Raw genomic sequence first — 10,012 nt, 5'->3', positions numbered from 1 at the left:
GGATTCTGGAGAGGTTCTTCAGGGTTGGGACCTCTGTCTAGCTCAGAGTATGTGAGTCTTTAAGATTTGAAAGATGCACAATTACCCAGAAAGCTTCAAGAAATGAAGTAAGTGCGTTCAGCCTTCCTCCTCTGGACGGAACTATGTTATCAGCTTGAGGAGACCAGCCCTACCTATGGCAACCACAGGGGTTTTCCCTGGTGGGGTTTTATCCCTTCAGGAAATAGCAATCTTCCTGAGTGAGAATATTCTCATCATCTTATCAACATGGCCTGATGTGAGGCATTGCTTGCCTTGATAAGACATTTGCTAAGGTTGCTCACTAAAGGCTAGGGCTATAAACAGATGACCTCAGGAGAAGCAGGGCAGGAAGCAAGTGCATTAAACTTGCAGGTGGGCTTTTGGAAGAGCTGCCACAGCTGCCCACTGCAACTTGGACCTCAGCCTGGCTAGCTCAGAAATGTCGCTCTATATGTTCTCCTGGAGGATGATCTGGCTCTGGGGAGAGCTTGACTGGCTGGGAGGACAAGGGGAAAAAATGGCTAAATAAATAAGAGAAAATTTAGGAGATACAAAGTTATACCTCAGTTCAAAAAAGAGACAGGGCGGCACCTGGGTAGCTCAGCCAGTTAAACGTCCAACTCTTGATTTCAGCTCAGGTCGAGATATCGGGGTCCTGGGATCAAGCCTGCCTCAGGCTCCACACTCAGCGGGGAGTCTGCTTGAGGATTCTCTCTCCCTCTGCCCCTCCCCCTGTGCATGTGCACCCATGAGCGTTCTCCCTCTCAAAATAGATAAATAAATCTTTAAAAAAAAAACAGAGACAGAATACTCAAAATGAGAGGGGTGATGGTTTTCTAGTATGGATTAACTGGAGTTGTGTGTTCAGTTCTGGGCACTGATTTTTTTTTCCTTTTCTAAAATGGCGAAATATATCAAACACAAAAGCATGCATAAAACATATATATGTATGTAAAAGAATAATTTTAAGGAATGATTATTTATGTACTCACTACCCAGGTTAAAAAAAATAGAATATTTATTTCCAGCATCTTAAAACCCTCTGTATGTCCCTCCCTGACTACAACACTCCTTTATTCCTCTCTCCTTTCCCCATCAGATATAACCACTACCTTAAAATTTGGAGTAATTATTGCCTTGTTTTTCTTCATTGGTTTACTAACTGTATGCATCCCTAAACAATATACTGTATTGTTTCATTTTTCCTGTTTTTGAACTTTTTAATAAATGGAACCTAGTTGTTTGTATGTATATATGCTCCTGGGATTTGCTTCTTTCACTCAATATTGTATTGGATGATGACAGAATAATGTTGATAAAATGATGTATATATGCTACAGTTACTCTAAAGTATATACCCTGGAGTAAAACTCCTGGGTCCTGGGATTTGCACATGTGCAACTTTACTACATAATGCCAAACCTTTTTCTGAAGTGCTCACATAAATGTATAATCCAATGAGCCATGGATAAACATTCCACTTCCTCCACATGCTTACCAACACTTGGTATTTTTTATTAGACTTTTTTATTTTTATGACTCCAGTGAGTATAAAATATTTTGTTGTGATTTTAATTTTCATTTCCCTGATTACTAATCAGATTGAGCATCTTTTTTCTTAATATTTTATTTATTTATTTATTTTACAGAAAACGCGAGAGAGGGCACAAGCAGGGGGAGCTGCAGGTAGAGGGAGAAGCAGGCTCCCCGCTGAGCAAGGAACCCGATGCGGGGCTCAATTCCAGGACCCTGGGATCATGACCTCAGCCAAAGGCAGATGCTTAACCCACTGAGCCACCAGGCACCAGAGGTTGAGCGTCTTTTAACTCAACCATTGACCATTTGAATTTTCTCTTTTGAGAAGTGACTTTTAGTTTTTGACCTATATTTCTATTGTTTTATTTTTCTATGTTTATAGAGTTGAGTTCTCTTTAGAATCTGATATTAATCCTTGATTGGTTACATTTATGGCTTGTTATCATCCTCTCAACAGTGTTTCCTGATAAAGTTCTTAATTTTCATGTATTCTGATTTATGAGTTTTTTCTTTTGTAATTTATACATTTTTTGTGCCTTCTTTTAGAAATCCTTTAATACCCAGAGGTTAAGATATTCTTTTACATTTTCTTTTAAGTTTTATATTTTTGCCTCTCACATTTGACTCTCACATTGACTCTCATCTGGAGTTAATGTTTTTAAGTATGGTGTGAAGTAGGGGCCCAATTTACTATTTTTCCATATGGAAAACTAATTGTGCCAGCACCATTTTTGAAAAGTACACTTTCTTCACTGATCTAAAGTGTCAGTTCTATATACAGGTGGGTTTATTCTTGAACTCTATTCAGCTCACCCCATGCCACAGCCTTAATTCCTATGTGTTTTTTTTTTAAATCTTTTAGATTTTATTTATTTGACAGAGAGAGACAGCAAGAGAGGGAACACAAGCAGGGGGAGTGGGAGAGGGAGAAGTAGGTTCCCCCCCGAGCAGGGAGCCTGATGCGGGGCTCCATCCCAGGACCCTGGGATCATGACCTGAGCCGAAGGCAGATGCTTAACGACTGAGCCACCCAGGTGCCCTAATTCCTATGGTTTTATAATAAATCTTGACATATGATAGGGCAAGTTTCCCCACCTTGTTCTTTAAGAATGTTTTGGCTATTCTTGACCTTTTGAACTTTTATGTAAGTTTTGGATTCAACTTCCCCTTGCACCTCCTTTGTTACATTTGTTGCTCAGTACTTTATATTTTTTATAGGATTATAAATTATATCTTTTTAATTTTTAATTGTGGCTATTACATAAAAGGGCAACTTATCTTTACATATTGATTTTTATATCCAGCAAGGTTGTGAAACTTATTTATTAATTCTAATAATAATTTTGTATTTAATGTTTTGGATTTTTATAAACTAAGTCATACTTTTGGGATTATTACAATTATTACAGTTTTATGTCTACCTTCCTGATTCTTATATCTTTTAGTTCTTTTTTCTTTCTTTTTTTTTTTTTTTGGCTTGCTGCACCCACTAGAACTTCCAATACAATGTTGAGCAAAGATAATAATAGCGATCTCCTTATCTAATTCCCAGTCTCAAAGGGGATTCTTTCAACATTTCACCCTATTTTTAAGATTTTATTTATTTGAGAGAGAGAGTAAGCAAGAACACAACCAGTGGGGAGAGGCAGAGGGAGAAGCAGACTCCCTGCCGAGCAGGGAGCCTGATGTGGGACTCAGTCCCAGGACCCTGGGATCATGACCTGTGCCAAAGGTAGACGCTTAACCAACTGAGCTACCCAGGTGCCCCAACATTACAAAAGTGAATATTTAAAATAAGAAAAGAAATCATAGCACGTTTTTAACAGCTTTATTGAGGTATACTTTACATACCATAAAATTTCCTCGTTGTAAGGGTATAATTCAATGCATAACACATTTTGTATTTTAAAAAGCTGATAAATCTCTTCAATATCACAAAGTTCATAAATATAACACTTTCATTAGCTTTCTAACACACTTGCAACTTAGTGTCACAATGCTCCCTGAAATTAGCACAGTGGGTGGTAAGGGTATTCCTGGAAGCCATTCCTACAGTATGACAGCTAGCAATCAGTTAACTATATATGAAAGTATCAGTGAACCACATGATATATATTCTCCTAAACTCAAACTATATATACCACCAACACAACTTCCCCTTAGCTCTATCCAGAAATGCTCATGGCCACTCCAGTGTGGCTTGACATGAGGGGAAGTATGACAGAGGGGAAGGAGGAGAAGAAAGAGGCCATCATCTCAACCATGTGTGATAAAAATATCTTACTTTCGCAAATTTTACAAAAACACTCGACCATGCCCATGGCCACACCTTAAAAGAGAAATGAAAGCCTGTCCTTGGGAGGGTAACCAGGATGATGTAATGATTTGAAACCACCTTATAGTAGGAGGTATTAAAGGATTTAGGGAATTTGGCCATGAAAAAGAGGTTTGTCCAGAACATGAGCTTATCTACGTTTGGGTGTTGGGTTGTTTTTTATTTTTTGTTTTTGAGGTTTAGTTTGTTTTGTATATGGTCCCAAGAGGTCAACCTTAGACTGAGGGCTCTAAAGTAGTAATGCATTTTTGTTCAATATAAAGCAGAATTTTCTAACACAGGTGTTCAGAGAACTGAAGAGGTAACAAGTTTTCTGTCATTTGGGATGCTTAAGGAAAAATGAATGACTCCTCCCCAGCTATATTATAGGAGGGAAATTTCAGCACCAGATGGATGGTTAATTAAATGTCTTTGAAGTATCCTCCAATGTTGAGATCCTGTGATTCATAAGAGAATGATTTATAATCTAGATGACAATTTATGTATTATCTAAACTATTATACATGCCACATTGAATGGAGCCTTGTGTCTGTGTGAGGGGCCCCTATTCCCAATATCAGAGTACTAAGAAGTCACTTAATAAATTGGTGGGCATAGAATCTGGGCAAAGAGAGTCTGATGGTCTTAATGGAATATTATTATTAAACTACAGCAGCAGGATCAGCTGGGCCCTTTCAAAATAGGGCACAATTAATCCAAATAAATTATCCATGCCCCAAAGCTGAGGCTCCTCTTTCTTGGGCAATCCTGGACACAATAAAAAATTCTTACTGTCAACGTCCCTTTTTTTATAAATTCTCCAAGAATTGCTTTCCTTCTTTTGGCTGCAGACCTTATAATACCTCCCCTCCCTTCTGTTTTATCAGACTGTCTTAATGTTTGCATTTCCCAGGTTTATAGATTGATAAGTTTGAGGTTGGCTGCTTCCTGGAGACCTCTATGGAGTACTTAAATGTCATCAGTAACTTATCCACAGTTAAACTATAAGCTGCAGTCTTTTGGAAAAATTTCCTGTAGACAGTAGATCCCACCCATCATAGGTAGATTTTTGTAAATTGCAAACACAGAGCCTCTCCCTGACTTGCGTGCTCTGTCTTCTTCCTGATCACTTGCCTCTGTCATTGCTTGTCCCAAACTTACTTTTACAATTATAACTTTTATACACCTTTTCCAGGAATTAATATGTAACAGTAATGGTCGGTACTGAATTACTTAACAGTTGAAACATGTGCTTAGGACACCCAGAAAAATGCTTTTAAGAATTCTTTTGTGACTTTGATTGTTGAGAGGGTGCCTGGCTGGCTCAGTTGGTAGAGCACATGCTCTTGATCTTGGGGCAGTGAGTTCAAGCCCCATGTTGAGTGTAGAGAGGACTTAAAAAAATAAAAATCTTAAAAAAAAAGAATTTGTTGGTTTTTAAAAAGAAAAATTTAAGCAGTCATGATGAAAAAAATGGTATTTGTATTTATTTTACCATTTATAACTATAATTATTATTGATTGTTTTTAATTTGAATCCATAGAGGATGGTTTGGGAAAGACAGCCTTCTCTTTTTTAGAACTTAGAGTTTCTAAAGGTATTAATCTGGCCTCGATCACAGTATCTAAAAATAAAACATTCCATAATGATAATGTGGTATTATTTGAAATAAATATTTTATTATTTATTATTCTTTTAAATTCTTTTTCCTATGTTGGATCACAACCAGACCTCACAAAGTGGCTGCTATTAAAGACAACATGGAGTGATGAAGCTGGATTTAACTCCCAGTTCCTACTCACTACCAGTGTTGCCTTGAAAAGTGTCACTTTTTGGCCTCAGTTTCTTTATCTGTAACTTAGTGTGTTGGTTCCTCATGGTGAAAATGTCCAAGTACTAGTCTATATTAACAGGCAGAAGGTGAGGTGGTGTTAGAGAAGAGGCAGTGATGATCCAGTGTGGTATAGTGATTGGAAACAGATTTCAGAGCCAGTCTACTGGGATTTGAAGTCTGTTTCATTTTACTTATCCATAAAATGGGTTGTTGTAAGAATTAAAATGAGTTAAAATATGTAAAGCAATTATAACAATGCACTCTACAGTTGCTTGCTGCTATGATGATGGGGATCCCTAAGAAAATATAAGCAGAGGGCCTGAACCCAACGGTACTTTGTGTTCAGGCAAAGCAAAAATTATTAATTAGAGGCCAACATTATATAAACTTTGTAAGATTATGGAACATTTGCCACTGCTTTGTACCTGTTAGCTTTATCCCCTGTTTCTCCAGAGTGGTTAGCAGATAAAACTTAAAATTCAATGAGCCTGTATGCTTGGCTTCAATGGCAGCAAGGAAGTGGGGGTGGTAGAGAGACTGTCTCATTCTGCATTTAGGCTTAGAGAGACAGCTGCCAAAAGGAGAGAAAACAGGGGTGTCCCGGTGGCTACAAGGAAGGAGGAACATGGGGAGCAGACCTAGACCTGGAAAGGGGCCTGGGGACTTAATGACGGCAAGGTTCATGTGGTTCCCTGTCCCCACTCTGTCCCTCACTGGGGCTGTGGTGAGCATCAAATGAGTTTATGACAGTGCTTTTAAGCAGATAAGTGTTACAGAGACATCATGTTAAATAGTGAGTACTTTCATTTTACAACTATTACATTGGAAAGCTGCACTCAAAACTGTGTTAAAAGAGAAACTGAGGTATATTAAAAATATTGACAGGGGCGCCTGGGTGGTTCAGTCGTTAAGCGTCTGCCTTCAGCTCAGGTCATGGTCCCAGGGTCCTGGGATCGAGCCCTGCATCAGGCTCCCTGCTAGGCAGGAAACCTGCTTCTCCCTCTCCCACTCCCCCTGCTTGTGTTCCTTCTCTTGCTCTGTCTCTCTCTGTCAAATAAATAAATAAAATCTTTTTAAAAAAATATTGACAGTTTCTATGAACAAAGATCAATTCTCATCAGGCAGCACTGAACCGGAAGTGGTTAGGAGTTGTCCGCCGGCAGGAGCTAGGGCGATAACTCCCGTAGAGAAGGTAGAGAGGCAAAGAAAGGAAATTATTTGATTGACTGTAGCTCAGAGCCTAGTTGGCTGTTTGTGATTGGTTGTCTTTAGGTTTCTATTTCTTAACCTTGAGCCACTAACAGGCAGAGGTTTTAGTTTGTTTATATAGGCCACCAAAGCATTACAGCCACCTCAGTCTCATGGCCTCCTTGTTTAATTAAACAGTATGTAAGACCTGTTCAACTCCTTGAATTCAGTTCAGTGTTTCAATATTGTTGGAACAATAGTCAGACTTCCTTTAAGACCAACTGAGCAAGTTCTGCCTCTTCCAGGAAGCCTTCTCTGAACACATCAACAATCACACCACACCCTCTTCTAATTTTCACAGGGGTTCCTCTTATCTTCTTACCACTCCTGCAGCCTGTGAAACCTTCTATTATTATTTACCTTTCTCTGAATAAGTCCTGTCTCATCTACATGGCCCCCTAAGGCAGAGCAAAAGTCTTTCTATTCATAGGTGCTCAAAAAATACTTGTCAAGTGATGGCATGGTAGGCAGTATAATGGCTCCCCCCAAAATGCCCACATCCTGATCCCTGGAACCTGTGAATGTCACCTTATATAGCAAAGGAGAATTAAGGTTGCGGGTGGAATTAGGGATGCTAATCAGCTGACCTCAAAACAGGGAGGTTATTCTGGATTATGCAATGAGCCTGATGTAATCACAAGGACCTTTCAAGGTGGAAGGAGGCAGAATACGTCAGAGTGATATAATGTGAGAACATGATCCTCCGTTGTTGGCTTTGACAATGGAGGAAAGGGGCCAAGAGCCAAGGAATGTAAGCAGCCTCTAGAAGCTGGAAAAGGCAAGGACATGGGTTCTCCCCTAGAACCTACAGAAAGGAATGCAGCCCTGACAATACCTTGATTTTAGCTTAGTGAGACCCACTGCAGATTTCTAACATCCAAAATGGTAAGCCACCAGTTTGTAGGGAAGTAATACAGATGGCAAGAAATGACTTTTCTGTGACTGTATTCAGTGGCTCTGAACTTCCTACTCAGCCTAAGAAGATAAAGCCTCAAGTTTTCAGAGCTCAAGATTGAGAGTCTACAGTTCCTACTATTAACATGTGCTATGGGGGAAATGAGTTAGAACTATTTTGGTTGCAAGCAAAGCAGGATATAAATGATTGGTCTTTTTAATAAAGAAAGGTAACTGCTTTAAAAAAAAAAGTTTTCCTTTGTTGTATTAAAAACATTTAGCTCTGAGGCGCCTGGGTGGCTCAGCCAGTTAAGCGTCTGCCTTCAGCTCAGGTCATGATCCTAAGATCCTGGGATCAAGTCCCACATCGGGCTCCTTGCTCATCAGGGAGCCTGCTTCTCCCACCGCCTGCCACTCCCCCTGCTTGGGCTCTCTCTCTCTCTCTCCCTCTGATTAAAAAGAAAGAAAGAAAGAAAGAAAGATTTAGCTCATTCTAGGGGTAAGGGAACTCTCCCAAAACAGGATGCAAATATTTGCCCACCCTTCCAGAAAGCACGAGATGAGATTACCTAAATTTTGAAAACTGAGCTTTTCCTGCTGTCAGGAAAAGGATTTTTAATTGTTAAAAGTTGGGATTCTGGTTTCAGGCTCTTCACCATGGATTATATCAGAAAGGAAACCTTGATTTTCTTGGTAAAGAAAACAGAACTGGGAAGGCACCTGGGTGGCTCAGATGGTTAAGCATCTGCCTTCGGTTCAGGTCATGATCCCTGGGTCCTGGGATCGAGCCCCACATGCTTCTCCCTCTCCTTCTGCCTGCTGCTCCCCCTGCTTATACTCTCTCTCTAATAAAAAAATAAACAAATCTTAAAAAAAAAGAAAGAAAATAGAACTGGGGGTGCCTGGTGGCTCAGTCGGTTGGGTATCTGCCTTCAGCTCAGGTCAGGATCCCAGGCCCTGGGATCAAGCCCCGCATTGGGCTCCCTGCTCAGCAGGGAGCCTGCTTCTCCCTCTCCTGTCTGCTCTTGCTATCTCTGTCACTATCTCTGTCATTATCTCTCAAATAAATAAATAAAATCTTAAAAAGAAAATAGAACTGGGTTTGGGATAGAGAGGAGGCATCTTGAAACCCAGGGTGGATTTGCAGGGGGTTGGGGAGACAAGGGAAAGAATTGCTGGATATGTTAGGGAAAAGTGGCCCAGATGCTCTGGGGCTCAATCCTAGAAAGCTGTCCCCCCACCTATAGCTAATCAAGTGCGCTAAGAGCCACACCAAAAGGCAAAACCTGCACCCAGAACCGGTACCCATTGGTCTTCCGGTCTGCACAGGGGCAGGAACATGATTCCATTCTGCCCAGTGCTTTACCAGCCAACCATCCTGTGGGAGAGAGCAATGCCTGGACCTCAGGAAGATTTTTTTTAATTGTGGTAAAATACACACAACCTAAAATTTGCCATTTTAACCACTTTAAAATGTACAGCTTAGTGGCACGTGGTACATTCCCAATATTGTACAACCATTACCAGTCTCTACCATCATTTCACAATGTATACAAGCATCAAATCATCATGTGTACACCAGAAAGGAATATGTTATATGTCAATTATACCTCCGTTGAAAAAAAAAGAAAAACAATATTTCTCCCTGTCACCAACCACCTATTCCAGGCAGATATCTCCCCACAATACCCACAAACACCACTTGTTGGAGCTCCTCCTCCAAGAATCTGTTATGCTCCTCCAAATCTTGCTGGATATGCCAAGGAGGCAAGGTCCCAACCTGCTCTTTGCCCAAGTCATTTCTCCGAGTTAGATTTACAGCAAGCAGCCTTGAGGGATGACGTAATACCTCCCCACAGACAAAAAGCAGGCTTTCTTCTGCTTGCTGTAAATCAGCAGATCCCCCAAGCTGTGTTCCTTGGCCACAAAGCAAACCCATTCCATGCATAGCATCTGCCTGGCCCTACCCTACCCTGTTTACACCTCCCCTGTGCAACCAAAGGCAGATGCTTAACCAACTGAGCCACCCAGGCGCCCCATGGACCATTCTGTTCTCAATACCTATAAGCCTTAGATATTTATTAGGGTAGTGAGGATGATCTTACACATCTGTTCTGGGAGGGAATGTGAACTGAGCAAACTTAAACCCTAGGGCTGGGACACAG

Source organism: Zalophus californianus, chromosome X (assembly GCF_009762305.2).
Source record: "Zalophus californianus isolate mZalCal1 chromosome X, mZalCal1.pri.v2, whole genome shotgun sequence".
Lineage (NCBI taxonomy): Eukaryota > Metazoa > Chordata > Mammalia > Carnivora > Otariidae > Zalophus > Zalophus californianus.
The sequence above is the reverse complement of the archived record's forward strand: the minus strand, read 5'-3'. Positions refer to the sequence as shown.